Raw genomic sequence first — 6,712 nt, forward strand, 5'->3', positions numbered from 1 at the left:
ACTCCTCCCAACCATGAGCACAGACTCATTCCTTATGGCCTTCCGAAGATTCACATCACGGAAAGGAAAACCGTCTACATTATTGTCTGATCACGGGACAAACTTCAAAGGCGGAGAAAGAGAGCTGAGAGAGAGCTTCCAAGCTATGGGCCCAGAACTTAAGACCCACCTCGCTCCATCCCAGATTGACTTCCAGTTTAATCCCCCGAACGCACCTCACTTCGGTGGAACCTGGGAACGAGAAGTACGTTCCATAAAGACAGCCCTGTACGCCGTGCTTGGGGCCCAGACCGTGGCGGAAGAAGTCCTAATGACAGTCCTCACGGAGATCGAGGGAGTATTGAACTCAAAGCCCCTCGGTTACGTCTCAAGTGATGTAGCAGATGTCGACCCAGTCACCCCCAACACACTCTTGATGGGCGGCTGGACCCCGCGCTACCACAGACAATGTACAGGCCTGAAGAAGCGAACGGCCGAAGAATGTGGAGGTACAGTCAAGTACTGGCTGACAAGTTTTGGAACAGCTTCCTACTCCACTACCTACCGTCTCTACAGACCCGCCAGAAGTGGGTAAAAGAGAGAGACAATTTGACAGAAGGAACAGTCGTCATGATTATCGACCAGTCACTACCCCGAGCTATGTGGCCGGCTGGCCGCGTAAGCAAAGTGATCACCGGTGCCGATGGAAAGGTCCGAGCAGCTGAAGTGCTCGTCCAGGGACGGACTTACACCCGACCCGTGGCGAGGCTAATAGAACTGCCAAGGCTCCCCGATACTATCGATGACGACCATGACCCCATGACTTTGTGAGTTGACTGACCCTTACAGCGGACATTGAGTAGTGGACAGTGCGGTTAATCTGTCTCTGCTTAGCTAATTAGGTGGGACTAAAGAGGGGGCGGCTGTTGTGAAGGATCAGATTAAACCGAATATATATATTTATTTATGGATATATATTGAATAGTATTTGTATATCGTTTGATATCCCTTGTATATTCCTTGTACATATACACGGAATATTCCTTTATTCTACTACAGCCCATAATAGTTCATTCTCTTATTGGACAAAAGGACCAGGCGCCAGGGACCAGCCCCTGGCGTTCAAGTTCAAAGGTACCGACGAGACATGCCCTTACTAGCCCCGGCTCCGCGCAGGAATACGGCTACCGAAAGCAGAGTGGCACTATTTGTTCACCGTGCATATAAATAGGGCGCAAGTAAATGTAGAATTCCTCTTATCCCTTAGTCCTTTACCCTTCTACCCAACTAAGTAACAGAACGTGAAGCCTCACCCCACGATACCGCGTGCGGTGTAGTATGGCCTGTTTGGCCTTAGAATAGCAGTGAGACCTCGTGCGAATTAATAGCTGAATTGCCAGAGTTTGACACCGTATTTCTATTAAGTAATAATAGTCTATTATGTATGGTGCATCGTGCGGTTAGAGTTCTAAAGTGAGCAGCACCCCCATCGCTTCCTCGTGTTATCTAGAGTCTTAACCAGGTTGGGCAGACCACACGTGGTGCTTTCATCCGAGGAGTTCTAGGCGAGGACCGAGTGGACCTGTACATTGGATTACCTACCCGACGACTGCTGAGCCCTATGCGGCATGGAATATATATTTGCTTTGGTACTTTGATTTGTGGAGCGGATAATCGCCAACACCGGTGAGTGTTGGATCCACCCCGAAAGGAGTCAAGGTGAGACGGCGCTCAGACCAGACTGAGGTCGCCTCGCTTCTTCTTCACTGTGGAGCTACAGCTACAGCTACAGCCTACAAGAGAGCCAAGGTGTATTCATCTGTGGATCAAGATTCTACTGCACTGTCTTCTGTACGTGAAGTCTCCCTAGAAATCGTTGACCAGACGGGATACTGCCGACGGCTCTCCTACCCCCCCTACTGGCTTACAACCGGCAGGACCCCCTACAGTATATCCAGCTATAATCATTAAGTGACCATAGATATAATTCCCTAAGAGCCAGGTTGTATACTTGCTTCCTGCGTAACCAGAGATTGGACATTCAGTGTTGATTTGCCTACGAGTACTCATTTGCCTTACAAGAGCATTCAAATCATAAATGTAATGGTGAATATTATATGTACCTTTTGCTATATATTAAATATTTGATTATTACCTTTGTGTGGACCTGGTTTCATGGTGGGAAAGTGTTCATCATATTTAGATATTGTGTACTGTATGGCCAGTAGTTAAAGTACATAAAGCGGTAGTGGTTTAATGATACCATACTTATCAATACAGTCAGGGAATTGTACCCCTCAGTTACAATTATTATTATTATTATTATTATTATTATTATTATTATTATTATTATTATTATTATTATTATTATTATTATTATTATTATTATTATTATTATTATTATTATTATTATTATTATTATTATTATTATTATTATTATTATTATTATTATTATTATTATTATTATTATTATTATTATTATTATTATTATTATTATTATTATTATTATTATTATTATTATTATTATTATTATTATTATTATTATTATCATCCAGGAGGGAAAAGACACTTTGGATAGTAGGGACTGCATCTCTGCCTGTCCTGACCAGGAAACACTTTGCAACTGTGATCTCCTCTGGCAATAGTTGGATATTGTAATGTGTGGCGAGGGGTTGCAGCAATTCCACTGAGAGAAACTGGTCTGAGGCTGGATAACATGCCTGTATGCCTCTCATAAGTTGTTATCCAACTCATGAGAACCTGCTCTCAAGCTCTTGCAGCATTCTGTCGACGACTGGATAGAACAGTCTCTGAGCTGAGGTCTGAGCTTGTGCCACAAGATGACTCAACTACATACTCATCCATCCTTTTCTGCTTCCTCCTTTGGCTGGTAGTATGTTCCTCAATCCAAAGGCCATTACATATGGCCTTTGTCCTGTCATACATGTCCACTGCCATCTCTGAGGTGCGATAACCTTTGAGTGTGTCCTGCACTGTGCTTTTAAATAGTACAGATATTGAAGATGTGCACTTTAACGCAGCAGCACCTGGAGCCATCCATACCCATGTCCAGTGTCTTATAATAAGCTTTAATCGAACCCTGGTTAATTTCCTCGGATAGTCCGGTTGGTTTGGGGTGGTGTGAAAGCTCATTCACTCTTGCAAGTAAACCCTGCTGCGGTTCATTTGAGATGTGAATGCAAAGCGGACCAAAGGCAGGAAAAGACCCAAAAATCGAATCTTTTTTTATGAGAAGACTGAAACATATGTATATAATGAAACACACAATACAGTTTTTTTTTCGATTGCCTAAGCATGATTTTGAAAACGGGGCCCGGTGTTTCAAAACACACAATTAGCACAACAACCACACACACAATTATCAGAACACATCAGATCATTTGCTAAATTAAACACTTGTCAAAACCATACACTAATTTATAAAAACTACATTTTGTTACCATATGAAACACACGTTTCATATGACTTAATTCTGTTTGAACCAGTTACACACACTGCTGTGCTTAACCTAAAACACATTTAGCAATTCTACTTCTCAGTGATTAGAGTACTGTAAGTGAAGTACGCAGAGAATGTGCAAATATACAATAAATTCACCAAACACTACACAAGACCAATGCTGTGATGAAAATATAATTTATTTATCTACATATACCCAAATCAATGATGCAGACTGATGAAAAAAATTACATTTTCTCTCCATATACCCAAATCAATGATGCAGACTGATGGAAATATAAATGTTCTCTCCATATAACCAAATCAGTCAACATTTCAACATGGAGAATCACAACAATACATGTCCCAGTTTTCATGCTACTATGTGCATAACACTGTAAGCTCAGCAAATATCAGACAAACATAAAATACTGTATCCAGTACAGGTTAAAATTACAGTAAAACAAATTTTTTTTTTAAATGTAAACAGAAAATACTAGACATTATCTCTTTGCCTAGCTGGATCTGGCAAGATAATTTTTTGTTGTGATTCTCCATGTTGACTGATTTGGGAAAATGGGAGAAAATGTATATTTTCATCAGTCTGCATCATTGGTTGTCTTGTGTAGTGTTTGGTGGATGTATTGTATATTTTCACGTTCTCTGTGTACAGTACTTCACTCTCCTTCCATTTTGGTTGAAGACAGGTGAACTCACCTGCTGCATTTTTATAGTGCTTAAACCTGATTGGTGTATCTACAATTAAGCAATCAGTGGTGTGTTTGTGCATCTGATGGCTGTGTTTAACCAATTGGCTCATACAGTATGTGTGGTAATTTGACATTCTGTGTCTAATGTAATGCAAGTGTGTTTAGTGTTTTGCAAATCACTGTGTGTATTGTTTTGCAAAAAGTGTGAGGCTGACATTGTAGGGGTGCAAATCTGGGCCTATATTTTGCTCCTTGAGTGTAAGGTTTTGATAATTGTGTAATACCTTTGATTTGAGTGTTTATGCAATTGAAGAAAACTGTAAAGACTAGAGATGAACTGTTTATTTCTTTTGTACATAGGCTGTGCATATGTTTGTTTGTTTATTTGCTTATGTGTATGATTCTTAACTGTGTTTTTATTTTGTTATTGGTGTATATGTGTGTATGTATGTACAGTATATGTATATATATTATATATATATATGTATATATATGTGTATATATGTATATTTGTACTCCTGTTGGGGCTTCTTGGACCAGATCAATGTTTTATCTGGCTAAATAAAGGTTAAATAAATAAATAAGAAACTGATGATTTGGTCCTGTTAACTTTGAATTTTCTATGGGGACTGCCCAGATCCCTCTCATGGACCTGGACCTTACGTTGAGAACCTCTAATGATTCTAGTTATTCAGTATTCATCTCTAATTACTCTAAAATTGCCCCCCCCCCTCCACCCCCCCCGGGCTGAAGCCCCCAATGTTTTCTAACCCTAAAAACGCCCCTGAGCACCACCAGGGTAAAAAATCGCGCTGAGCCATGGATGCACTCCGAAATATTGGCCGCTATGAAAACCTGTGAGGTTTTGCCCGCTGCTCACCACCTTTTCTCTGTTTCTTTAAAGCCTACTGTTAGAAATTCCCTTCTCACTCACTCTCTCTAGCCCCCACCCTCTCGTTCTTTACTCTCGTTTACTCTCAGTGGCCACACCTGGACTATTATCAATTACCTCTCGCACCTGTGGTGGCAGGCTAATTAGTTCCCCTGTGGGCTTTAAATACCAGGGCTCTTCCCCTCGTTTCGGCGTGGGGTCGTGTTGTATTCATGCTGAGTCATATTCTCTAACATCTAGACTCTTTCGGGAGATCCTCTGGTCTACCAATGCTGTAAGATGGATCTCTCCAGCCTTGAGATGTTTGCTCCAGCCTTCGTCTGCTGTCGCCGTAGCCTGTGGAGGAGACTGTTCTGCGCTCCCTGTAACTTCCACGGGAGGCACCCCAGCGTTCCACTGCAGACCCCAGCGCAGCTGTTCGTCCTGACGCACATCTAGACCAACGCGCATCTCCCGGACCCTCGGGCTTGGCACGCTCTCCAGTCACCAGCGCGCAACGCGCATCTGCAAGGGCTTGGCACGCTCTCCAGTCACCAGCGCGCAACGCGCATCTTCAAGGGCTTTGGCCACCTGTCGCCGTTTGCCTGGAGGGAGACATTGTACTGCGCTCTCTAATTCTCTACGGGAGGTATTCCAGTGTTCCACTCCAGACCAGCGCGCCAGATGCGCTCAAGCCTTCGCCACCTGCCGCCGTTTGCCTGGAGGGAGACACTGTACTGCGCTCTCTAATCCTCTACGGGAGGTATTCCAGTGTTCCACTTCAGACCTTCGAGCTTGGCACGCTCCTCCGTACCAGCGCACAGACGCGCATCTTCCAGACCTTCGAGCTTGGCACGCTCCTCCGTACCAGCGCACAGACGCGCATCTTCCAGACCTTCGAGCTTGGCACGCTCCTCCGTACCAGCGCACAGACGCGCATCTTCCAGACCTTCGAGCTTGGCACGCTCTCCAGACCTCAGCGCGCCGACGCGCATCTTCCAGACCTTCCTGCTTGGCACACTCCTCCACGCAGACGCACCAGATGCGTCTCTCGGTTCCGACGCGCACACCAAGGTGTGGCGCGCACTCTGTTCCTCGGCTCCGACAGCGGCTACCCGGTGGACGACACCCTCGCCACCGCCACTGTTCCGACGCGCACACCAAGGTGTGGCGCGCACTCTGTTCCTCGGCTCCGACAGCGGCTACCCGGTGGACGACACCCTCGCCACCGCCACTGTTCCGACGCGCACACCAAGGTGTGGCGCGCACTCTGTTCCTCGGCTCCGACAGCGGCTACCCGGTGGACGACACCCTCGCCACCGCCACTGTTCCGACGCGCACACCAAGGTGTGGCGCGCACTCTGTTCCTCGGCTCCGACAGCGGCTACCCGGTGGACGACACCCTCGCCACCGCCACTGTTCCAGCGCTCTGTTTCTCGGCTCCGACAGCGGCTACCCGGTGGACGACATCCTCGCCACCGCCGCTGTTCCAGCGCTCTGTTCCTCGGCTCGGACAGCCAGCCACCCGGTGGCGATGCCCTCGTCCCGTAGCTGTCCCTGTACCATTACGCATACGCCTGGGTGAGTTTTGATTGTGATGTCACTCACTCAGCGTAATGCCCCTTGCCCTGTTCCCGCTGCTGTCCCTGTACCTTTACGCATACGCCTGGGTGAGTTTTGATTGTGATGTCAC

The sequence above is a fragment of the Notolepis coatsorum genome (assembly GCF_963971535.1).
Source record: "Notolepis coatsorum genome assembly, chromosome: 6".
In the NCBI taxonomy this organism is placed as follows: Eukaryota; Metazoa; Chordata; class Actinopteri; order Aulopiformes; family Paralepididae; genus Notolepis; species Notolepis coatsorum.